The sequence below is a fragment of the Grampus griseus genome (assembly GCF_964374135.1).
Source record: "Grampus griseus genome assembly, chromosome: 14".
NCBI lineage: Eukaryota > Metazoa > Chordata > Mammalia > Artiodactyla > Delphinidae > Grampus > Grampus griseus.
The window spans coordinates 68,830,544-68,858,181 of record NC_139008.1 but is presented as its reverse complement, the minus strand read 5'-3'; positions in this window follow the sequence as shown (position 1 = coordinate 68,858,181).

Sequence of the window (27,638 nt, the reverse complement as noted above, 5' to 3'; positions counted from 1 at the left end):
ACAGTTGATCATGGAAGAAAGACTCTGTGCTTATAATTTGAAAAATCCAAACGTGCCCTTTAAAAACACAGCTCACCCCGAAGGCTGCTAAAGAGATGGCCAATGGAATATAAGGAGATATATCTTATTTTCAAAAGGGTTACCTCATCCCTGAAGTTTGGCAATAGTGATTTTCCACACACAGGCAAGAATTTTATAGATTCCTTTTAATAACGACCTGCCAGGATCAGTAACAGTGACAGTATATCGTTTCATGACTCCAAATTCAACTCTTCTTAAAAGTACTGGAGCAAAATGCCAACCAAGTGTGGGATTTACTGATTTAGCTGTGGAGGAAAGAAATTCTGCAGATCAGATCAATACAGCCAGTAAAAACAAACTGCACAATCCCCATTTTCTGCCGGAGGTCTGTAAGTGAGGGCATTAGATGAGATACCTGAATTATTCCTGAACACTTCATCTTGAGTGGCTGGAAATGGTATTTTACAACCATTACAGGGAAAGACTATGATTTTAGGTCACGATGATTAAATTAAGCATCCTGTACAAAAAAGTTATAGTTAACATTTTGCGGGGGGGTTCAAAAATTAGAATCCATAAGGGAATAGTTTTAATCGGTCAGAGTAAAGGGACAAACTCAAACTTCCAATTAATTAGTTCAATGACTTTTAGGAACCACATCTCCTGCAATAAGAAGATATAAATTTAGAATATAATTTTTTTTGGACAACTGACAGCCATATATGGAAGCATGATTACTCATGACTACTTTTAAAACTATTTTATCATTGTCATCACCATTATCATTGTATTTTTACTAATAATGTTACTTTAGCACAAGAGCAATTTCCCTTTTGTCCACCTAGGGAACTAGCCATTTCGAAGATCTGACATGTATTACTGATAAGGGTATAAGTTAGTGGTTATTTCGAAGGATAATTTAGCCTTGTCCATTATAATAGAAAACCCATATTTGCTTCAACCCAAGAGTACTACTGCTAAGTAACTCTCTGAGAAAAATATTCAGAAATGTGGCCAAAAAATGAAAACAACCCATACGGTTCAATGAAACATTGTGTGTGCAAATGAAAACATGAATATAATGTGAACGACCTTCATTCAGGGAATGGTAAAATAAGCTGTACGTGTCCACAATGTTAAACATTTGGCAACAATTAAAACAAATAAAATAAGTATATACCCATAGACGTGAGACGATATCTATAATCAGCAGAATATGTTTAACAACTGGCTCTCCAGGGGAAAAAAAGCCCTGATTTGCAGTGTTTGCTGCTTCCCATGGTGTAAATATTCCCACCACGGCCAGCTTCAAGCTGTCAATGTGATGCTATTGAATGTGGAGTTGGAAAGAGATGCCTGTGTTGGCTCTCATGAGTGGGTGATGCTCGGCTCCAGTATCTCACTGTCAGTATATTGTTATGCAGGCTGATACATGCAATATACTATACAACTAAACCACACATCACTGTGCACTTTTCTGTGTACATACACATCAAACTGGGTAAGTGGATCACCTCTGGGGAGGGAAGCGAGCCTGCTGGTGGAGAGGTTGTTAAATAATGACTTCCGCTTTGTATTATTTGAACACTTTTAAGCTGAAAATGTATTAACTGTGTTTTTAAACTACATTTAAAGAATAATGGCAATTATATGGAACATGTCCTTGAAAAGGTAGATGAGATTTTGATAAACTGGCCTGAGACAGGCTTGAACACAGAGGGATTGATAGACAAAGAGATGGAAAGAGATTGGATTCGATTAGAGATAGATTAGATAGATTAAGAGATAGATAGTATAGATTGATAGATTAGATTGATAGATTAGATTAGAAACAGGGGAAACCTAGTCGTGATATTAAAAAATCTCCTAGTATGTGATGTGCATCACAATTATAATGATTAGTACACCCCTCAAAATACCTGGAATCTTCCTTCATAATAAATCCTGGGTGAATGTTCAAATCAGACCCAAACAGTAAAGGGTGATTCATAACTGGTTGATCATTACCTACACACACCCCGCCATACACACTGACTGTTTCTCTGTTCTTTGAACACACTATGATCTTTTCTACCTCAAGACCTTTAAATTTGTTATAAAGTTTGCCTAGAATATTCTTCCTTCATATTTTCCCAGGTCTAGCTCATCTCCATCTTTCAGGTCCCAGCCGAAATGCCTTTGTGTGGGTATCAGTGTAGTTGGGGTTAACGATGGCCTGTCTTGGATACGGCACTAAGGAGCTCGGACATCATCCTGAAGGCAACAGGGGAGATTTGACAGATTTTTGAGCAGAAGAGAGATTTGTTAGAGACAGAGCTTTAGATAAATCATTTTTGTGGTGTTTTGTAGGATGAATCAAAAAGGGACAAGATCGAAAGCAAGAAGACTAATTACAAGGCCATTGCAAAAGTCAAAATGAGATATGAAGATCAAAAATAATGATGGGGAAGACCGATTGAAGCACGACTTATGAATCAGTAAATGAATAAACATACATAAACACACACACATGATTTTTGCACACATGCCTCAAACACAGAATATCCTTAGATCACAGCACAAGGAGAAAAGATGTCCAACAATGTGAAATGTGAAAATACGTGATGAGATCTGCACCTTGAAGGTTTCAATTGGGTTTTTGGATTTTAGGTCCACTCAGCATTGAGTGGGAACAGGACAGAAGGACAGATCATCATTCCCTTCCTTTAATCTACACATGAAGAAGTCAGGTTTGCATCTGGAAATCAGCTCGTTATTGATCTTAACCTTGTTAATATTCATGAAGCTCTATCAAGAGGTAGGAGATTTTAACAAGGTGGCCCCCACACTCTAAATCAATTCTCATTGATTTCAATAGGCTTCGTCCATCCAAACATTGACATTGCCCCCTCCCATGAAAACCTGTTCCCAAGGTCCTTTGGAACACATGAGTGGTACAAGAAGCTGGTCAGCCTTGCCTGCCATTGTCTGGACTTTGGGAGCACTCAGAGTGGAGAGAGATGATAAACATTTGAGCTGCATCTGCTCCTCTTTGGGGCTATGTGAGGCTGACTGTCTCCTAAATCCATTCAGCCACAAAGCTATGCTCCCCTCAAGTCCCAGCTACCCAGAGGGAAGATGGAGCCCTTCCTACCTTTAGGCACATGTCAATTTCAGGACAAGGCTGATTTTTCCAAAAGCTTAGATGCTACCTGTCCTTAAGGGCCTCTTACAAGTTCAGATGACAACCCACTCTGTCCTCAAATACAATTGAGTTCAGAGCAGAATCTCACAACCAAATCCATAGCTCTGGTTCAGAGTGTTTTATTCTCCTCAACCTGCCCAAGGAAAGGGCTGAGCCATTGCTCAGAGCAAAGGTTTCCTTTGAAGGGCTGGGAACCCAATTCAGGTGACTTTAATTTTGTTATATCTTTTCCTCATTTTTTCTTTTTATTTCTATATTTTTATTTTTGTTATTAGATTTGTGTTTTATTTTATTAATGAAAGTATTTGCCTCATGTACCAGGAAAATGTCCAAACAGTGAGTTGTAAGGCAGAATTAGCTCCTGATTATACTACAAGGAAGAAGAGCTATAACTGAACTTGGTAAAGTTTGTGAACACCAGCCACATGACAAGAAATTGAAGGTAGCTTCTAGCCGACAGCCTGCAAGAAAGTGATTTCTGCCAACAAATACATAAGCAGATTCTTCCCCAGATGAGCCTCAGATGAGACTCCAACCCTGACTGACAGCTTGATTGCAGTCTTGTAGGAACCCAGCTGAACCCCGCCTACACTCTGTACCCACAGAAACTGTAAGATAATAAATGTGTGTTGTTCTAAGCCACTGAGTTGTGTTAATTTGATAAGCAGTAATACCTAGCCAACAGCATGCTTGTGTAGCTTACATTGCTGAAGGCGCACCACAATTTAGTAGTTGAGATATCAAATATCAGGTCCACCAAGAATCAATGATCAAACTCCACTTATTAAGAGAGTTTGGTAGATACTTGGCACTGACTTTACATATTCTAATCCTCCCCAAACGCTACGAGGTATATACAATCATTATCCCCATTTTTCAGATGAGGAGACTGAGCTACAAAGCAGTGAACTAGCTTTCCCAGTGCTACCCAGATTTATAATCATGGAGCATTGCTTCAAACTGGGTCTATCTAACTGCAAAGGATGCTCTTAAACACTGAACTGTCTCAGGTGCTAAAACCACACCACAGAGTGTGTGGCCCAAAAAAACAGATCAGGTAGGCCTTTGCTCATGTAGATATTTGTGCTAGCCTTGATGATCTAGGTATTATAGATGAGGAAACTGAGGCTCATGGATTTCAAACGTTTCATCATAGGTCATCTACACTGGATGGCACCAGGATTGGAATCTGGGTCAGTTAACATCAAAGCCCATGCCATTTCTATCTCTTTCACTGCTTTCTTGCTCGGTATAAAAGTATAGCCTGAACCTCCCCTTTATTTTTATTTATCATCCCAATTTAGCAAACTCCTCTGAACTGTTCTTTCGTGCATTCATCAAACATTTACTAAGCCTTTGCTTTGTGTCAAGTACATTTCAGGCCTTGGAAATACAAAGATAGATAAGACAGCACCTTTGTGTATGTTGTACTGGAGATTATTCTAGCAGCCAAGGTTCATCTATGTTGTTTGCTGTTGTAACATGGTACCTGGAACTTAGTAGATGCTATTATTTTTTAATCAGTGACTGTGCATGTTATTGGAGGGAAAGCCTCTTTTGCTCCTGCTTTTGGCAGTTGCTCCTTTAACTCCACAAGGGAGTGGTCCCTAAATATGCCACTGATTTTCACACCTCCAGACCTTTTCCTATGATCCCTTTTCTCCCTTTCTACCCAGAATGCCCTCTCAATCCTTCTTTGCCTGTCTGCATAACTCCTGCTAACCCTTCAAATCCTTGGAATGACACCACCTTCTGCAGCAGGTACTCCGTCCTTTACCAGCACAATTAATCCTGCCTTGGTCACTTTTCCCCCAGCAATTTCACACATTTGATTAGAGCACCTAACATATTCCATTATGGTTATTAGTTTTCGAATTTCTTTCCTCTGTCAGGCTGAGAGTACTTTGCAAATCCAGCTCCCAACTCAGCACAGAGTAGCAGCTCAACGAATGTTGGATGAACTGAATTCAGTTCATTCATTCCACAAATATTTACAAATCCCATCCTCTGTGCCAGGAATGAGATTCGGGGATTCAGCAGTGAACAAAATATGCAAAAATCTCTGCCCACTTGGAGCTGATATTGTATCGATTCCACTTGAGATGCCAGGTTCTATTGGATCCTGTTGGCCAGGTTTTAATTAGCTTCCTTTGTACTGTCTTTCAGTCTGATGCCAGCCCCTGGCTACGTGACTTGGGATTTATTTTGGGAAGCCAGTTTGTGCAAACATCTCTCCAAGCCCTGGGAAATCCTCGAAAAGTCTTTAAATCGAGGAGACCATGTTGTTAACAGACATACCAGCACAAATCTGTCCAAATGAAGTTGTCTTCTCAGAAGCAGCCCCTGCGGGAAGCCATGCTCTCAGTGAGGCTGCCAATGTCTGGACTATTTTTGGACTCTTACTTTGGAGCTGTACATGGGATTTACAGCCCATTTGTGAACAGACTCAGTGGGGGGAAATGTCCCTTTTCAAGGCTTCATTTGCCACTAAATAATGCCTAGCCGTGTTTCATAGATGAGACAGGGAATGAGCTCACCAATCCAGCTTTGTGGAAGCCAGAAGGAGAAAAGGAAAAACCAGAAATGCATGCAGGTGTGTTTACTAGGCAGTGATACCATCTCTTAGCAGATGTTACCCACACAGCAACCTATATCCTGATCAGTAACCTCTCTTCCCTGGTTACAGTTTATTTATCCATTCCCCACTGGTTGTCATTGATGTATTGATATGTATTGGTATTGATAGGATGTCCCTGATGTATGTCACTGTTGCAGTTGGTGAATCCAATGTTCCCTATTCACAAGCAGCACTTCCGAGAGTATTTGTGCACATGTGCAAAAGATTATTGAGGGTAAATACCCAGCAATTGAAGTTTCAGGTCATAAAGTGACCATAGGCAATTTGACCCGTTATTGCTAAACTGATCTCCAAATGAGATGTACTCACTTACAGTCATTCTGCAGTTTGTGAGAGCATCCCTTTCTTCACATACTCAGTGAAAATCGGCATCACATAATGGGTGGGAAATGTATCTCATTTTAACTTGGCATCTATGACTTATTAATGTGCTTGAGCATTTTTTCCTATATGCGTATTGGCTGTTTGATTTTCATATTCTGTGCATCCTCTGTTTATATCCTTTGTCCATTTTTTTCTAGTGGACTATTTCTCTTTATATTATTGATTTATAGGAGTGCTTTCTATATTCCGGATAGAAACTTTTTGTCAGTTATTTATACAAATGTCCGTTGGCATATGGGAGACTTTACTTCATTTTGTCAAAGTTATCACTTTTATCCTTTATGTTCTGTGTTTTTTGTTCATTATTTTAAAAAAACCCAACAACCTCTCTACTCCAAGATCACAAAGATATTCTCATAAATTTTCTTCTAAAAGTTCTATTATTTTGTATTTATTACTTGAAAATTTGATGTTTGTATATGGTCTAAAGTAGGGACAAAATGTTCTTTTTTTTTTTCTATAAATATAGCCATTTTCCCCACAGCATTTACTGAATAAAACATTCCCCCTCACTACAACTCTTTGTTATGCCGCCGCTGTTTTTCACCAAGTTTCTATGTGTGTTTAAGGGCTTTTTCTGCACTGTCTGTTCTGTTCCTTTGATTAACTTGTCTATCTCAGTATCACATTTACACTGCTTTAATTACCATAGCTTTAAAATAAATATTGCTGTATGGAGCAGCAAGCACCCCGCTTCTTCACAAGTATCTTAGCTATCTCTGGACCTTTATTTTTCCAAGAATACCTTAGGATTAATTTTGTCAAGTTCCACCAAAAAGAAACAAACAAACAAAAACCTGTATGGATTTGATTCAATTTTCTTTGCTTTAAATTGACTTTGTTTTCCAAGAAAAGATAAAATATTCCTTTAGGGAAAGGAAGTAGGAGAGACACCTTTGGGTTTTAGGATATTGGAACCAGGAGTTTGCTTTGGTTCCTGTGCTACCATGAGAGACTTTCTCAGTGTCACCATCACATCCCCACCCTGGATGCCAGGCTGATGGGGTCAGCCGGCACGTGGACACACCTGCAGCTTGCCGCTGGGCTCCAGCTGCAGCGGTCCTGCCTCTCCCAGGGCCCAGCCCCAAACTTGACTCTCAGTGTGACACCTCCCTGCCGAGGTCCTGAATCCCATTCAGCGTCCCCCATCCTTGCCTCAGCCCATGCCCTCGCCTGCTCGCCCTTACAGTATCACATCAATGCCCTAATTATTCTCCCCAAAGTATCAAGCCCACCCATCCCCTCATCACACTGTTTCCAGACTGGTCTTCCAAACAGTTGGTCATGACATCTCTCCAGAGAGGCTGGACGTGACTTCTCAGAGCTGGGCTGATACAGTAGCCATTCATTCTAAAGACCATTTAAATGTATGTCTTAATGAATTACAATTCAAAACAATAAAAGTTCATATTAGACACATTTCAAGAGCTCAGCTCCTCAGTAGCCACATATTGTTGCGATAACACCTACATTTCTACCATCACAGAAGGTTCTAGTGGGCCGGGCCACAGAGACTCCTAACATCTCTGGTTCCCCAGAGTAAGAGCCAAACGCTGTACATGACACCTGTTGCTCCTGCCCTCATAGCCCCCACCTGCCCATTTCTCTCCCTGCCTGCCTGCTTGGATTACCATCTGGACATTTTCTCAGCCCTCCAAGCACCTTAGACCTTCCTGATCTGGGCTCCAGGTCAGTCTGTCCCTGTAGCTTAGAAGGCCCTTCCTCCTCCAGCTTTTCTCCCTCCCAAGTCGATTTCTACCTTCAGGGCTCTGCTTAAACATCACCGCACCTCTAACATCTCCTCTTCCCCAGTCTTCTTCTCGCAGCTTCGACAACGCACTACCTACATCTCTATGGCACTCAGGCTCTATGTTACTAAACTAAGTTCACGCAGGACAGCGATTGTCCACACAGTTCCATATACCCTCGGATCCCAGCTCAGAGCCCTGCCCCTAGAAACTGTCAGTGCATAATTATGGAACCTAGTTAAGCACAAACGTCTCCCCACCTCGCGTGTTAATCTGCTCGCTCCAAGCACCCCTCTGCCCTATCCCTTAGCCCCTGCCTGCCCCCAACCCCCTTTGCTACTCACTCCCTATGTTTAATTCCACTTAATTGCAAAATGGTCTGCTTGGCTCCCTGTGCCGCCAAAAGTGTTTGTGTAAACAGCAGAGAGATCCTGTTCATTATAAAGACTTCCTTACATTCATTGCAGCCAGTTCCGGTCTCCTCTGATGGTAGAGGAGATAGGACCAGCCACTTGGAGACAGGAAGGAGTTTATTGAAAGGGAACACAGCAGCTCTGAAGAGAGAAAGCAAGATATACACGTGGTGCATGGGGTACATGCTTCTGTGCCTTAGGAGAGACAGAGAGGGACAAGGAGAGGTGGAGAAAGAGAGAGAGGAAGAAGAGGAAGAGAGCAGGAAGAAGAGCAAAGGCACAGAGCAAAGTCAGAATAGAGAGAGACCCAGACGGAGACTCGTAGCTGGAGGTAGACAGACAAAAGCGGTCCCAGGAGCATACCATCAGAGACGATGAGCGGAGGGTAAAGATGACCAAGCTGCTACATGCCCCACCACCACAGCATGCTTGTTCGCAGGCAGCACAGGTCACAACAGGCATGATGAATAGAGAGCGCTGACACACAGAAAGTTGGAAAAGCCCTCAAGAGATCAAATAGAAACCAAATTCAACTTCAGCCACCAGAATCTTAAAGACCAGCAAGATCAACCCTGAATGTTGTTCATGTTTATCTCATCCTGCCCCTCTAAAAAGACCCAGAAAGAAGTTGGCGCTGTGGGCTGTGGTTCCTTTGCAGTTCCCTAGCTAGAGTTCTTAGCAAGAATCGGTGTCTCTGCTGTGAACAGCACCAAATTGAGGCTTTAGTGCAACAGGCAAAGTATGACCAAAGCTTTTTTTCCCTAAATTTGTGACTTCTGGAGTTTTCAGAGTTTAGAATGTGCCAGATGAAATGATGCCTGGTCACTGGAGAGGGACAGCCTTTTAATGATAGTGAGAGGCTGCTTTCAAGCCACATAAGGAATCTTGTCCTATCTCTCTCCAGATTCCTCAAAAGTCTACTCTCAAGTTCTATCAGCTTAGGCATCAATCTGGGCAACTTGCTGCCTCATTTGCTCATCTGCTCACACACATTCATCAAGTACCTTGTGTGGTTCAGCATCATGCCAGGTGCTTCAGTGGCAAATGACACAAACATTCCTTGCACACATGGGGTTCTGTGTATAGTACGGACAAGCAGACACTAAAGAAAGAATCATATAAATACGAACTGCACAAGAAATATGGATGTGAGCAACAAATTAAAAGAGCATGGGGCCCCAAAAGAATTGAAAGCAGAGAATTCATCTTCATAAACTAGGGCTACCGTAACAAAATACCAAAGACTGGGTGGCTTCAACAACAGAAATGTATCTCTCATAGTCCTGGAAGCTGTAATTCTGAGATCAGGATGCCAGCATGGTCAAGTTCTGGTGGGACCTCTCCTCCTGGCCTGCAGATGGTTGCATTCTCACTGTGTCCTCACATGACAGAGAGGAAGCTCTGTGCCTCTTCCTCTTATTCTAAGGGCACTAGTCCCATTATGGGAACCCCACCCTCATGACCTCATCTAAACCTTATTACCTCCCAAAGGCCCTATCTCCTAATATCATCACATTGTGAGCACACAATCATTCAGTCCCTAACAGAATCAATAAGATGCTTATATATGAATGTTCATAGCGATACTACCTACAATAGCCAAAAGGTGGAAACTACCCAAATACCCATCACAGGATGAATGATAAACAAATTATGGCATATACATACAATGTAATATTCCACCTTAAAAGGAAATTAAGTACTGATGTATGCTACAACCTGAATGAAATTGAAAACACCATGCTAAGTGAAAAAAATACAGTTACAAAAGGTCACAAATGCTATGATCCCATTTATATAAAATACCCAGGATATGTAAATCCATAGAGACAGAACACAATAGGTGGTTGTCAAGGTCTGAGAAGAGGGGCAATGGATAGTAACTGCTTAATGGATACAGTGTTTCCTTTTGGGGTGATGAAAATATTCTAGAACTAGATAGAGGTGGTAGTTACACAACATTGTGAATGTACCAAATGCCACTAACTCATTCTCTTTAAAAATGGTTCATTTTATGTTATGTGATCTTTACCTTAATAGAAAAAAAAAAGGTGGCCCTAAGAAATGGAATATTATGGAATGACCTAATTTAAACTGAGAGCCAAGGAAAGGCAACTCTGAGGAAGTGGCATGTGTATGAAACTTAAAGGATGAGTAGAAGTTAGTAGGGGGAATAGTGGAGGCAGCAGGATGTGGGCAGAGTGAATAATATCCAGGAAAGCCATCGGGGGAGAAAGAGCTGCTTGGCACATTTGAGAATGAGAAGGGAGCCAGGGTGTCTGGAGGACAGAGAGCAAAGGAAACTGAGGCCGGAGGTAAAATCAGACAGTCAGTGGCATATCTTTATGGGCATTTTGGTTTTTGGTTTTTGGTTTTAGCATTGATGGGCATGGAAAAGAGAAGTGACATGATCTGGTATACATTTAAGATCAATCTGGCTGCTTTGAGAAGAATGGATTGGAGGTAAACAGAAATGGTATCAGGCTCTTGATTAGAATCAATCTCTCCTTCTCCCTCTCTCTCTCCTTTTCTCTCTCTCTTTTTTTTTTTTTTCCTTTTCTTGTTTCTATATATGAACAGAATCTGGGCTGAGTTTAGAATTCTTACATCTCAGCTTTTTTACCATGAAAGTTCTGTAGACGTTACTCCATTTTTTCCTAACATTTCCGGTGGCAGAAAAGAAGTCTGGAGCTGACTGGATTTCTCATTCTTTCTATTTCTTATGTTCACCTCATTCCTTCTTCCTTTTTCCTTAAGATTAAAGCAAAATTATCAAGATGTAGCTAGGTATTTCACTCATGCTCACACTATGGCTTTTCCAAGGAATCTATTTTTTTGGCTCAGAAAAGTTTCTTCTATTACATCTCTGATTTCTGCTTTCTTCTTTTTCTTCTGGGATCTTTTTCAGAAACAAATTAGATCTGTTCCATCTCCATTTTTGTCTCCCACTCCTAGCCTCTTTTTACTCATCACCATCCTTGTTCTGGCTCTTTCCTCCGCATTCCAGGCACTCTTAATCCATTCCTGTTCTGCATCGCATATTTAACCATTGCAGTGCTGCCTCTTCTTTTTAGGATTCCTAAAACAGGTACTGAATTCTGTCCTTACATTCCTCTCTCTTAGGTAATTTAGTTTTGTTTTTTACACTGCCTACATTTTGCCCATCTCTGTTTTCACTTAAATCTTATTATTCCACTTCTCATCTCTGTTTTCAGAGACCCTGATTTCTACCACAGTATTGAAAACACAAGAAGACATTCTTGACGTTGTCTTTGTTTCTTACATCCTTTGCATATTGCATGCATTTTCTCAATCTTTTGTAATCTGAAATGTTTCACAGAGCTGATGTTGCTGCTTTAGATATTCATCATTAAGCCATGGGATGTGTAAGCAGGGCTGGTGTTTTTCCATAAACATTTTGAGTAAATTGTCTTTGCTTCCCTTTCTGGTTCCCTTTGGTTGTTCTTGGCTTCACAGATCTCCAACTGGAGGGCTTCTTCGGTGTAAATTTATAACACTCTCATTGTTATTGAGCAGCCGGAGGGGAGTTGGGAGGAAGCATGAGCTGTGAGCAGTGTTCACAGGAATATTTATCTCTGCAGCAATTCTTTCCATGCCTGGTGAAGCTGTTGTTGTTCTCGGTTCTGTGTTTTGCATTCACATTTTATTTGGCACACCCTCTACTCCAGTATAAACTTTGGCGATGCCCAGGCTCCTTCCTGGTGCTACTGCTTGACACTTGGAGGAAATGCCTCTATAACCCCCTGAGAGGGCTTTCTTTGATGTGGCAGCTACTTGATGTTGGGTCTTCTCAGTGCCCCAGGTTTCAGAAGCTTCTGATCTTTTTCAGTGCAGGTCACAGAGCCAAGGTACCACCAGGGGAGCTTCCCTCACCTTCAACAAATCCTACTCCTAATTAGGAAAACTTAAGGTTTTCCCCCAGCCTATGCACCCAATGCTTTCCATGATGCACAAGTCCTCACTATTGTGACCCCTTTTTTCTTCATGCAGCCACCACCTTAATCCTGGATCCTCAAAGTGCTACTGTCAAAATGATGCTGATCCTTGAAGTTCAAATCCTTGAAGTTCAAAAGTTAAGCCCAAATTAGGTCATCCTCTTCCACGTGGCTTTTCCATGCACCCAAGTCTTACTCTTCCAGATAAGTGCATAAGATTCTATGAGAGCCCCTGTTTGTTACTTGTGATACTGAGGCAGGACATAGATGGGCCCCAGGATGAACAGTTTCTCCCCTGTGGACAGAAACTCCATAGTAGCAGAAATTTCATAAAAGCAGGATGATGGACAAGGCTGGGCCATGTCCAGATTAGAGATAATAGACCACATTTTCCTCGTTCTCAAAGTCAAGGAGACCTTCCCGACTACACTTTCACAGAAAGGTTCCTTGGAAGTCAAAAAAGGAGGGGGCGCCACCTCACAGTAAGTGCTGTCAACTACGCATATGTCTCTTCATTATAATCCATCTTGACTAAGAGATGCACTCGCACATATGGGAAGACCCTGAGATATACCAAATGCGGACTCAGAACCAGGCAAAGCAAGATGATTGGTCAAAGGAAACCCAGAAGAAATGCTCCATAAAAGTGATTCAAACTGCCGCAAGGGTGCGACTCTCTCTCTGAGCTCGCTCCTACATGTCTATAGGATACGTGTCTAACCACACATACAGTACCCTTTCTCCTAGTAAACACTTTACTTGTTTCACTACTTTCTGTCTTTGTGGGAATACTTTCCTGCAAAGCTGACTGGCCAGTGCCTTGTCACTAGCCACTGGTCCCTGGTGGTCTGGTGGCTAGGATTCAGTGCTCTCACTGCCACTGCCCGACCTCAATCTATGGTCGGAAACCAAAACCCTACTTCAAGTCACTGAAGGCTGAGGCCACCCAAGATCAATATGAATGCTCTTTTCTAGGAAAGAGTTATAAGTTGAACCTTTGGTGCCTTCCTCAGTTCAATGCCTTCTGCACTATGTCTACCCAAGCTTTCTCAGTCCTCCATAGTTATATTGGGTCATTCCTTAGTTTTCAGTTCTCCCCTGCCCACTCCTTCCCTTTGTTATTTCTTCAGTGGGGATTTGGCCTGAGGTGGGGTAGAGAGTTTAAAAAGAATTTAAGAAGAGATATATGTGTGTGCTCACACTGACATCTAACCCAAACATCTGGGACTTGGACTTACTTGATGGGTTTTGCTGCCATTGTGCTAGCATCATATCTGTCTTAAGGTAACAGTATGTACTGGTGAGCACCTGTGCTGGGTGTATGGCCTAAGGCAACAATATGCAGTGTGTTCAGGTGAACATATAAATATAACTCTCCCAATATGCAGACTTACTGAACAAACACAAAAGCTACCAAACTTAGAAAAGAAAAAATCCCACTTGGACCCATTTAGGTGATTAAATGTCTTTTTACTTTCCTTTTGCACCACAAATTTAGATAGCATACGAATCAAATATTTAAGGATTTAAAAGTAAATAGAGAAACTAACAATGGCTTTAAAAGGGTTTAAAGATGATTAAAAGACTATTAAAATGTACGCCAAAGTAAAAACTAAAGTAACACATTACCGGAGATTCTTATGCTCTGCCTGTGTTGCTTATTTTTTGGCAGGTAGCAGAGAGGCAGAGTTAAACTAATCTTCATTGTTTTTAAGGTGTAAGTGTTTCCTACAATAAACAAGCATAGATGACTTTAATAAATATAAAACAGGGAGAAAAATGAGGATGAGGGACACTGTTGTTCACCTAACAGGATAACCATATTGCTGATCACATTGAGAGCAGGCATATTTTCATCTATTTCAAGGCTAAATATTCAACCTGATATTATCCCCCCTCCTTTCCTGTTGTGTTCCGGCAAAATGGAATAAGACATTTGGGACCCAGGGAACAGTCCGTTATGAGTATTTGGCAAATGTGACCAGGAACTTGGAGAGATGGCTAGTCTGACTTAATGACAGAGAAATAACAAATTAATGTATAAAACTGTACAAAGAATCATAGCCATTTTCACAAGAGGCAGAACTACACTAGACCCTCCTATGTATTACTTACTCTCAGAACCTGTTTCCATTTTTCTTTGGGCTCTTACCTCTTGTAAAATATGGAATATAGGGGTGTAGGTATATAGTCTAGGAAAAAGAAGTCCACTACATAATGAAGACAGTGAGAAATATCTGATGGTGCTGTTTTTTTCGTGTGGTTGATAAAATATGATTTTTGTGCATACACAAGGATTAGGGTTAGTGGTGAAAGTCTTGCATTTTATTGTCTCTGAAGTAGAGCTGTGAAAGCAACCTAAGCGTCCATCAACAGATGAATGGATAAAGAAGATACGGTGTATATATATATATATATATATATATATATGAATACTATATATACATATATATAGGAATACTACTCAGCCATAAACAAGAATGAAATTTTGCCAACTGCAACAACATGGATGGACTTGGAGGGTATTATGCTAAATGAAATAAGTCAGACAGAGGACAAATACTGTATGATATTACTTATATGTGGAATCTAAAAAATACAACAAACTAGTAAATATAACAAAAAAGAAGCAGACTCAGATATAGAGAACAAACTAGTGGTTACCAGTGGGCAGAGGGAAATGGGGAGGGGCAATAGAGAGGTAGGGGATTAAGAGGTACAAACTATGAGGTATAAAGTAAGCCACAAGGAGATATTTTACGACATGGGGAATATAGCTAATATTTTATAATAACTATAAATGGAGTATAACCTTTACAAATTGTGAATCACTATATTGTACACCTGTGACGTACATTGTACAACAGCTGTACTTCAATTTTTAAAAGTGGGCTGTGGAATATTTTCCTCTTGATTTTCTTAGGGTATGTCCAAGAAGCACACACGTCATGACATTCTGTCCTGATGTTCTTATTTTAATAACGAACAAAAATCAATGCCACCTTCTCCCAGACCAAATGGGCAATTGTCAGAATGGTGGTATAATTTCTGCTGAAACATTTGAGTTCTTCATTGTTGCTTTATTTAAAACCCTCCTTCCTTTAGAAAATGTCTGCTACTGTGCTGTGTGGAAAATGGTGATCATCCCTTTTCCTCCTCTTTGGACTGGGCTATGGGAAGTTTGTGCTCAGAAGTGGGGTCCTGTCCACCTTCCATCATGCAAACAGCCTGAGCAATGATTATTTATTTACAGCAGCTAATACAATTGGTGGTAACGACTTCATAGGCAACCTCTAAGTGCAGGCAAGATGAAAAATTTACTAAATTGGAGAATAAAAATGCATAAGAAAATGTACAGAATCAATATTTCATGGCCTTTGCTTTACCTTGCTGTTCACAAATCTCTACCCGAGTTCGCATTAATATTTAAAGCAACAGTCATGCGACAAGTTCAAACTCTGGGTTATTTCACATTAGTTTAGCTTTAGAGGAGTTTTGTTGTTGTTTGTTTCATAAAGTCATGAGGAGCTGAGGAAGGGGGACACAGGAAGTCGTTTAGCCAGGTGACTCTAGCTTTGCTTTTTTTTTCAAGCAGGAAGACAAAAATGATGTCTGACATTCATAAAAAGGTTGTTTTAGTCATTCTACTTCTGAACTAAGCCTTACCAATCTTCCTGTTCAATCCTGTGCCAGATTTAAAAGATTATTTTTAAAACCTTGGAAAGCCAAATATTTTGTCAGAAATCAAACATTTATTCACTCATTAGTATGAGCTAAGCTCTAAGTAATATACATAAAACTTAATTGTCCTAAAGCTGCTCAACATCACAAGTTATTAGAGAAATGCAAATCAAAACTACAGTGAGGTATCACCTCACACCAGTTAGAATGGGCTTCATCAGAAAATCTACAAACAAGAAATGCTGGAGAGGGTGTGGAGAAAAGGGAACCCTCTTGCACTGTTGGTGGGAATGTAAACTGATACAACCACTATGGAGAACAGTATGAAGGTTCCTTAAAAAACTAAAAATAGAATTACCATATGACCCAGCAATCCCACTACTGGGCATATACCCAGAGAAAACCATAATTCAAAAGGACACATGCACCCCAATGTTCCTTGCAGCACTGTTTACAATAGCCAGGTCATGGAAACACATCAACAGACGAATGGATAAGGAAGATGTGGTACATATATACAATGGAATATTACTCAGCCATAAAAAGGAATGAAATTGTGTCATTTGTAGAGACGTGGATGGACCTAGAGTCTGTCATACAGAGTGAAGTAAGTCAGAAAGAGAAAAACAAATATCGTATATTAACGCATATATGTGGAATATAGAAAAATGGTACAGATGAATAGGTTTGCAAGGCAGAAACAGAGACACAGATGTAGAGAACAAACGTATGGACAGCAAGGGGGGAAAGTGGGGTGGCGGGAGGTGGTAGGATGAATTGGGAGATTGGGATTGACATATGCACACTAATATGTATAAAATAGATAACTAATAAGAACCTGCTGTATAAAAAATAAAATAAAATTCAAAATAAGAAAAAAGAAATATGAACATTTTGTGAGGAAAAAAAACAATTTGATTGTCCTGGAGAAGAACCGTAATCCCTAAATTCTCCATGTTTCCATGAATTTATGAAATGACACTCAGTGAATAAGCAGCTAGGTTAACGGACACACAATTGATGCAATCTGAATACTGAAGGCAGAACATCTTTTGTGTGTGGTGTAAGTTTTGAGTAAATGCAGACAGAAGGATAGCAATTAATATCTCCTTTCCCGATGCTTTACCAAATACTTAAAGGGACATTGGCATAAAGTTCATAAAATCTACAAAATGTTACATTTATATCCAATGATTTCCTCGTTTTTATTTGCTTATTTGTTTGTTTTGTTTGGGTCAGTACACAAGGAATTTGGAACTTAGTAATACAGCATTCATTTCACTACTTACCATTAATCTAAAGTTCCTAAACTATTTTAACTTACTACTTTGTCAAGATATGAGCTTGGATTGCACATGGATACAACTGGAATGAGAAAAAGAAACAATCCTGTTGCTAGAGAGAGTCTTGAGGACCACCCAGAAACTGCTTCTCAGTGAAGCATTATTCTTCAGAGTGTCAAGTATGTGAGGATTTGTGAAGGTTTTGTATCCATGTCTAGAGATTATTTTACATACGGATGCCTTGGGTCATCTAAAGAAACCTAACTCTGACCAGTGCACAAATAAATACCACAAAGCAAGAGTACAAGATGGCCAACAGCCTTTCTGTTTGGGTCTTGAATTATTTCTAATCCCTGTGAGTCAAAAAGCATTAACTCTATGGTTTCAGTGTTCCCCATGTCACATGTTTATTGTCTTCTAATCTAAGCCTGAAAATGGATGTTTTAGTGAAAGTTAGAAATCTATTCAAAGATTTAGAGTGATAGCACAATAATCCCAATGTAAGTTTTGTTGCTAATCATATGCATTTCCATTTTAAGCTCAAGGCAGTGATAGGAAGAAAAGGTGAGAGGTAGGATGCTAAGACCACTACAAAAGCACCAGAAATGCCTTTTGAAGTGTTCTACCCTACATATAATAAATTCAAGTTGTGGCACAAACTCAAGTAGTTTATAGTATATGGGTGATAGAAGACAGGTAATTGAGGGTGTTTCAGGCTTGCTTGCCCAGTCCAGACCTCTGGATCAGAATCTACTCTTAATTTCCTTATCAACTAATTGAGGCATAAGTCACATCCATTTAAAGTGTAAAATTTAATGCATTTTGGCAGTCATCTACACACATGAAACCACCCTGACTATCAAAACCCTAAAAAATTCCATCACCCCAAAAGATCATGCCCCTTTGCAGTCCTTCCTTCCTTCTGCTCTGGCCCCAGGTAAACATTGGTCTGATTTTTTTGTCACTATGGGTTAGTTGACATTTTATATAAACAGAATCACAGTATATGCTCCCCTTTGGGTCTGACTTTTTTCACTGGGAACAATGCTTTTGAGATTCACCATGCTGTTGACCTTATTAGTAGCTCATGGAGTACTATTCCATGATGTGTATGTACTTGTTTTGTTTCTCCCTTCACCAACTGATGTCTATTTAAGTTGTTTCCAGATTTTTGACGACTATGAATAAAGCCACTATGAACATTCATTGTTACGTCTTTGTGACGACATTTTTTGGGGGTGAATACCTAAGAGTGGAGTGTCCAGATCATATGCCATGTGTATGTTTAACTTTTAAGCAAATACCAGTTTTCCAAAGTGGTTTTACCATTCTACGTACATGCTAGCAGTGTATGTGAGAGGGGGTTGAACCACACCCTCAATAACACTTGGTATTCTTCTTCACCTCATTAATTTTGGTTATTTCCAGTGCTGTGTGGTGGTACCTTTTTTGGGTCTGCATTTTCCTGCTCACTAATGATGTTGAGAGAATCTGCATTTTGACAAGATCTACCACGTGCTTTACATACACAGTAAAGTTTGAGTAGCATTGATGTGGAGAACTTGAGCAGACAGAGAAGGTTCAGCGTAAGTGCTAGTAGAGGCCATGATAAGAGCCAGGAACTATGGTAAACTCAGTGATGACCACACATTAGTGGTGACTCCAATCCGCATGGTTGGGTACTTTCTACAGCAGCGTAAGAACTGAACTGGCATGTGGTAGGCTTCTGTAATCGATCATTTATTTCTTAAACTCACATTTTTCTTCTTATTTTGGAAAACAGAGATGGTTTAAAGAGGAAGAAAACTAAAATTTTCTATAAATCTGTGATGTAGATGTAATCTTTTTATCTATAGCTTTGATACTATATTAATTTCCTATTGCTGCTATAACAAATTACCATCCACTATCTTATTATCTTACAGTTCTGGAGGTCAGAAGTCTGAAAATGAGCCTTATGGGGCTAAAATCAAGATGTTGGTGGGGCTGAGTTCCTTCTGGAGTCTCCAGAAGAGAATCATAACTTGCCTTTTCCAGCTTTAAGAGGCTGCCCACTTTCCTTAGCTCATGGCCCCGTTCCAGCAACAGCATCACTCTAACCTCTACTCCCTTTTCTGTCACATCTGCTTCTTTGCTTTTGACTGTCCTACCTTTTTTCTTTCATTGATAAGGACCCCTATGATTACATCAGGCTCACCCAGATAATCCAGGATAATCTCTGATCTCAAGACCCTTGACTTAATCACATCTGCAAAGTCCCTTATGTCATGTAAGGTAGCACATCTTTGGGGGCCATTATTCTGCCTACCATGCATGCATTTCTTTCCAAGCATATTTTTCTACCTAGTATGACAGTATTTAAATACATATTAAATCAGGATGTTTTGAAAATCTTCTCTCCCCTTCCTTATAAGGAGAAAAGCCATTTTTATGGATAGAGAGGAAGGCTGAAGAAGCCGAGAGAAAGTCAATTAATCCACAGGATAATAATACATAGCAATAATAACAGCAAGAATAATAACAGTTAACAATTATTTAGTTCTTTTTTTAAAATAAATTCATTTATTTATTTATGGCTGCATTGGGTCTTCGTTGCTGCGTGCGGGTTTTCTATAGTCGTGGCGAGCGGGGGCTACTCTTTGCTGCGGTGCGCGGGCTTCTCATTGCGGTGGCGTCTCTTGTTGTGGAGTACAGGCTCTAGGTGTGCGGGCTTCAGTAGTTGTGGTGCATGGGCTCAGTAGTTGTGGCTCGCGGGCTTTAGAGCACAGGCTCAGTAGTAGTGGCGCATGGGCTTAGTTGCTCCGCAGCATGTGGGATCTTCATAGACCAGGGCTCAAACCTGTGTCCCCCACATTGGCAGGCGGATTCTTAACCACTGTGCCACCAGGGAAGCCTCAATTATTTAGTTCTTAAGCCAAACAAAATTCTATGTATTCATACATACTGACTAATTTAATCTTTAAAAAACGCTGCACGCTCCGGAATGTTTGTGTCCCCCCAAAATTCATATGATGAAATCTTAATTCCCAGGATGATTGTATTAAGATGCAGGGCCTTTGAGAAGTGCTTTATCATGAGGATGGAGCCCATCATGAATGGGATTAATACTCTTTTAAAAGAGGCCACACAGAGCTCCCTAGCCCCTTCCTGCATGTGAAAATACAGCAAGAAGTTCTATAAAACAGGAAGTGGGTCCTCACCAGCACCAACTCTGCTGGTCTCTTGATCTTGAACTTCCTAGTCTCCAGAACTGTGAGAAATACATGTCTGTTGTTCATAAGCCACCCAAGTTATGTTATTTTTGTTATAGCATCCCAAACAGACTAAGACAAACCTCATGAGGCTCTGTGTTAGTTATCATTCCCATTTTACAGGTGTGTAACTGAGGCACAGAGAGATTAAGAAACTCACCCAAGATTCTACAGCTAGGCAATTTCAGAGGCAGGATTCAAACCCAGGCTCTGTGGTTAAAGTGTTCATTTTTTTTAATGCACTGGGTTAGTCAAAGTTCTTCAGAGAAACAGAACCACTGGTATATATATATATATATATATATATATATATATATATAGAGAGAGAGAGAGAGAGAGAGAGAGAGAGAGAGAGATTTATCATGAGACTTGGCTCCCAAGTTTATGGAGCCTGAGAAGTCCTATGATTTGTCTTCTGCAAGATGGTGGCCCAGAAAAGCCAGGGGTGTAATTTAGTCTGAGTCCAAAGGGCTGAGGACCAGGGAAGTCAACAGTGTAAACCCCAGTCTGAGGGCTGGAGATGATATGAGATATCTCAGCTCAAGCAGGTGAACAGGAAACAAAAAGGACAAATTCCTCCTTTCTCTGCCTTTTTGTTCTATCTGGGCTCTTCAAGGGGTTGGATGACACCCACTCACATTGGGAAGGACCATCTGCTTTTTACTGAGAGCACAGATTCAGATGCTAATCTCATCCAGAAACACCCTCACCAGCACATCCAGAAATAATATTTAATCTGGGCACATTTTGGCCCAGTCAAGTTGACACAAAATTAACTGTCACAACTTGACATGGCAATAACTGGAAAAAGATGAAAACAAGACAGAGGTGGAGAAGGATGGAGGAGGTTAGAGGGGTAAATGATGGCAGGGGCAGAGATGTTTATATGAAATTGGACTATCTTAGAGGTAAATAGAAGAGAGAGAAGAATAGTTTAGCTAGCTACTGGAGGCACTTGGATTTGGAAGAAAGCTATTGAAAGGAGGGCTTTTAGGAATTTTTCCCATATGATGAGCAGTGGACCTCTTTGCCTAGTATCCCAGCGAAACCATTATAGAGGTCCATACTACCTGTCAATGCATTTGGGGTTAGCTGTAGCTTTGTCTAGTTTTGCCTTCTGTTTGATATTGTAGATATTTTGCTGAGGTGAGCTTCAAGGTAAAAGAAGGGAGGACTAGTTTATCTCAGGGATCAGCTCTGGTTATTGTCTCTGCTGCTTTTGATTCACTTCCTGTTTTCTTTTTTTTTTTGAATGTTACAACAGGAGCATTTTCCTGTAATAAAAATATTTTTCAAAAATATGACTTGAATGGCCGCCTAACATTTGTCATCTGAATGCCTCATCACAGTTTGTGTGAGCGACAGTAATTGTGCAGGGCCGGGATGAATGGCCTCATCAAAGAGCAGGCTGTCCTTGCAAATCAGGGTGAGGCTCCTCCCCCTGTGCCCAGTTCAGAGAGTTCTCCAGCCTTGCAGTGTATCTGGAGCAAGGTATTTTCTGAACAGGGGGTTGGGGGAGAAGTAGTGACTGCCATGCAGCAGTTACTGCTTGTTCCCTGCATTCTCTGGGGCAACAAGATGGGCTTTTTCTCTCTCAGGGTCATGATCTGAAGGTTGTACACAGTGTCCGTGTTGTCAGAAAGGGCACACATGGGTCTTTGTATGGGACTTGTCCAAGCTTCAGGGCAATTATAACTGAACTAACTTCCCTTGGGAAAGAAAAGGTGTCAGATGAGTAACCCCAAACCAGACATTCTCAGAAACAGAAATAAAGTAACCTGGTCACCATCCATATTTGCATTCTCTTGCATGATTTCAATAAATTATCTTTTTTCATCATCATGAGAAACCCGTGAGGGAGATACTATCCCTATTTTATGAACAAGGAAACAGACTCAGAGATTGTTGCCTAAGCTCACATGATAAGTATGTGGCAAGTTGGGCCTCAAGCTCAAATCTTTTGAATCCCAAATTCCATACTCTTGACCTTGGGTCCAGTGCCACTTGCATCAGGGCCTGATTTGAAAGACATGCAGGCATAATTTATGATGTGCCTGTGCTGCTCAGATCAGGGCTCCCCAACTCTTCCCACCATCCCCTCAAACCTCCATTTCCAGGGGGTAAATGTTTGCACCCCAACACCCCACCGAGGACCAGCATCCTCCTTGAGTGGAAGGGCAGTCTATAGACCCTACCACCTGGGCAACTACTGCTAGCCCTTCCCTGCCAGGCCTCTTCTACTTTCCCCATCTGTAAGGGGTCCAGGGTCCTGCCCAGTCTGGCTTTAAGTTTTTGTGCACCATACCAATCACAACCACACCCTCATCAGCTCACGTTTTGAATCTATTAATATACATTCTGCTTTGGTATTTAGAAATCGTTTGCAGGGTAGATAAAAAATATTAGGCATTTTTTGTAGTTAACATTTTAATAGCACTCACTTAATTTCAAATAAAAATCTTTATTACATGTTCTGTAGCTGTATGCTTTTCAATATTTTTTAATTTTCAGAATTGACTATAAATTGTGTTCTTTATGACTAGAGATGGTAGCCAATGCTCATTAAAAAGGTTGTATTGTATCTTATCTGTATCGTAAATACGACAAGAAAAAAATCCAATATCATTGCACTAGAAGTCAAGAGTGCCAAGATCTTAGGAAAAAGTGGCAATCACTTATTACTTATTATAATTCATTAAGCTGGTAGGAAATATTTAGATAGTTAACTGGCATTTAACAAGATAGCTATAGTGAGTAAATGAGACATTAAGTTCTCTTCTTAAATGCCCATTAGGTTTGCTTTAGAAATTAATTGATATCTAATTCATCTGCTATCAACTATTTTACCCTTTGCCCGCTGAGAAGTTCAACATATTCATGATAAATAGAGGTAAAAGAAAGGGGAACTTAGATTTACTGAATTCTGCATCAGCCTAATTTAAAAGACAAATGTCTTCATGGTCCCATCAAAGGGGCATCATCGCTGGGTTTAGAGGGAGAAGGCTTCTGACCACATGCCCAGCTGGACCTGTCCAAACCCTCAGCGTCAAAGGCCCATAGAAGGATGGTGAACAAGCAACACATTGAAGGAGCCAGAAGACCCTTCAGTGTGGAACAAGTAAGATATCTGCACGTGTTCAGACTAAACGCATCTAAATGGCATTCAGAAATGGTTGTGGATGACATGGAGTGGGCAAGTGGGTTGTTCATAAATACCTGAGGGTCAGTCCTTGGGAACATGGGGGAGAAATGTTTTCTGTTCCTCTAGACAGTAGAGCAGTGGACTAAAATTATACTTAGTGGACAGGAAGAGCTTCCCAGATTGCCTTGCAAGGAAAGATTCACTGCCCCAAATGCTGGGATTGCAGCCAACAGATTATCAACTTCTTCAATTGTCTCCTCCTTCAGGGTTTGCCTCTGCTGCCGAGAGCTGCCCCCAACAAGGGCACACTCTTCCTGGGACGGTCCCCAGCCAGAGAAGGATTACAGGAGGCATAATTTCACCCCCACCATGGGACAACTCTAATGAGCCACAAGGCTCCAAAGAGACCCCCAGAATTGACCAAGGCTTTGTTGTTGCATCACGGTTCAAACCTTCCCTTTGCCCAATCCTGCTTCTGTTCCTTCCCTTCCATAGGTATTTATTCCCTGTAAATATCCCACACACCAAATGGTCTCACCGTCTGCTTTTGGAGATCCTAATTTGTAATGTATAAGGAAGGATGAGGGTGATTTTGTCCAATATAAGTGCTGTTACTGCTTTGCCCCCATATGATGGACCATTAGGTTCCCTCAAGTCCTCCCACAACTATTTCTGGGAGTCACCAAGTGGTGTTTCATGGGCATTCCCAGTGACCATGGCAGAGTTTCAGCTCTCTTTGACCTTTCCTATTCTGTCTATTGTTGTTGCCTCTTCCTGAAGTTAAGTTGCCTCCTTATGGCCACATTTTCTCCTGTGGCAGAAATTGCCAGCTGATCACTTAATCTATGTTCTTTCAGGCAAAGAACTAGACTACATGCCCAGCATGCCTTGCAGTCAAGTATGGTCATGAAATTGAAGACTAGACAATAGAATGTGGGCAAATGTGATGTGTGCCTCTTTCCGTCTTGACCACATCTCACACTTGATCCTCTGAGAGCTCTCCTCCTCCACTGGCTGAATGCAATGACTCCAAAACCCAAGATAGAGGAAGCCTGGGTCTCGACTTTTGGTCAACATGCAAGGTCTCCCTCAGGTGAGGAATACCCATTGCCTTAGTGAGAGAGGAGCTTCTATTTTCTTAAATCACCGAGATTTGATGGTTTATCAGTTATAACAGCCAGATTTAGCTAAAGTAAGATAGCTCCCATCAGACTCCACTGCCTAAGGCCAGGGATTCTGCTGAGAATTTCTGCCACCTCTGTGGACACTTGTATTTCCTGCTGATCAACACCCCTGCTACTGATGAGACACAGAAGACCTAAGGTCTCAAAATTAATCCATGTTCTCAATACACAGAATTCAAGGACAGTTTTTAAGAATTTGGTGAGAATGTGTTTCCCTCTGTGTCATTATGCTTTGATGAATGAGCCTCAAAGTAGTGCTAGTCATACCCTAATACCGAGTGTCTTGAACCAGTTCTTTAGAATTCAATTAAAGCAAATATTCCTCTCCATGGGAGGCTGACCCAAGAGGTAAATAGGATCAACAGTAAGCTCTACTCAGAATTTCCCCTTCCCTTTTGGCAAATAGACTTCGGGCTTGAATCATGCTCACTATTCCTGACTCTCTCTTCCTTCATCTTGAGTTTCCCCCATGAGGCTCCTTAGTCAGCCCTCACTGTAAGCAGACTTCTGAAGGACTAATCTCACCAAGTTAGGGTTCCATGAGGGCAGAGATCTCATGAGCCTTTTTCACCATTGTATCCCCAGTATCTGAAAGAGTTCTTGGTGCACAGAAAATATGCAATGATGTTTGTCGAATGGGTAATGAATGTGTGACATTAAGTAAAGAGCACCACTTATGATCCTGAGAGACCTTTTACAGGTTCTGCACTATGATCAGTCTTGGGGAAGAAAGCGACAAGCAATAGAGTTTGTAGGATAGACAATCTTGAGAATTCGGTGTTTCTGCTGCACTCAGCCCTCTCAGACACCCAGCCTGATGGCCATCAGTGATGGTCAACTTCTCTTTAAACAAACTTTATTTTCACTGAAACAAGAAAACAGGTATAACCTCAAACCATAAATTATGAAGCATACTAGCCCAATACTGTAAAATCTGTATCACAGAGAAATGAGAAGTTGACATCTCACATTTCCCCCCAGACCTTGAGCACAGAACATATTTTTTGTAGAAGTAACAATTAGGGTGTTAAGAGCCTAAGCCAATGGTTCTTGGATTAGTGTCACATGGTCTAGGGAGGTAGTTAGGCTTCTAGAGCAGGGAATACATCCCTCTAGAAACTTCCAGGGAGGGTCTGAAGAAAAGACACTATGGAGACACACCAATTCCATTCTCTCTTACCAGCTTCCCAGATGAAGAAGCTGCCAGAGGCGGGGGTGGGGGGTGGGTGGTGGGTGGGTGGGGGGGAGGCATAAAGTAGACAAGAAGCAGCACAGAGTTTCTATGTCAAAGCCTTGCTACTCAAAGTGTCGTCTCAGGACCCTCAGCATGTGATGGTTAATTTTATGTGTCAACTTGTCTGGCCATGGTACTCAGGTATCTGGTCAAACACTATTCTAGATGTTTTTGTGAAGGTATTTTTTTTTTTTTTTTTTTGTGGTACGCGGGCCTCTTACTGTTGTGGCCTCTCCCGTTGCGGGACGCACAGGCTCAGCGGCCATGGCTCACGGGCCTAGTCGCTCTGCAGCATGTGGGATCTTCCCGGACTGGGGCACGAACCCGTGTCCCCTGCATCGGCAGGAGGACTCTCAACCACTATGCCACCAGGGAAGCCCGTGAAGGTATTTTTGAATGAGATTAACATTTACACTAGCAGACTTTGAGTAAAGCAGATTTTTCTCCATAATATGTGTGGGCCTCATTCAATCAGTTGAAAACCTTAAGAAAAAGACTAAAAAGAAGAGGGAACTCTGCCAGCAGACTGCCTTTGGGCTAGAATGGCAACCCTTCCTTGGGTCTCCAGCCCACCTGCCTACCCTACAGATTTTGGACTTGCCAGCCGCCAAAATTATGTGAACCAATTCCTTTAAATAAACGTCTCTCTGTTCTGTTTTTCTGGAGAATCTTAATACAACATTCAAAGCAATATCTCTTAAGTCCCTTTCCCTCTGTGTCCTTCTTCCTACAACCTCTTGTCCTCTAGGAAGACAGGAATGTCACCATACTCTGAGCCCCTAAATTAATAGTCTGTTTTACTCATCTGTAATTTTTCCTTGACTAACATAAAATGTCTTATAAGTTGCAGTTTCTTTCTTCATGTAGCTGAAATGAAAGTTTCTGGGGGGTAAAAATTGCCTAATGTACATTAGCACCAGTTCACAGCTCTTAGTGAAGCACCTGGCTCACTTAAGGTGATGTGAAAGTCTGGTAAGAGCTAGAATAAGTTACTCTACTCAATGTAAGAGAGCTGGCCAGGAGCTCATTGTTTCTTCTTGTATCAAGTCGTGATGACCTCTTACGGAAGGCACCACAACATCTTCAGTGATGGGACATGGAAATCATGTAAAATCAATTACTCTCAACATCCTCCCAATAAAGTCTTGTCTACGTGTCAACAATCAGCTGGAGCTTCAGTCAATTCAGCCAACTGTAGTAAGACAATGAATGAATTGACAGGTTGTCCCAGTGGTCCAGCTTCTGTCTTTCCATGCTATCTTAACATGGTCTTAGACTGTAGCACTCTGCATATATTACCTTTAGATACCTCATTTGAACAACAACAACAAAAGAGAGTGTCTTATTCATCTCTGGTTCTCAAACACTTGTGAATGAAAAGATCACCTGGACATATTGGTTTTTTGTTATAGTTGTTTTGGTTTTGTTTGGTTTTATCTTGTTTAACCAGGAGAATTCTACTGCTTACCATCTACTCCCTCATCTCATCCCAGGATTCTGACTCACACGGTAGGGGGTG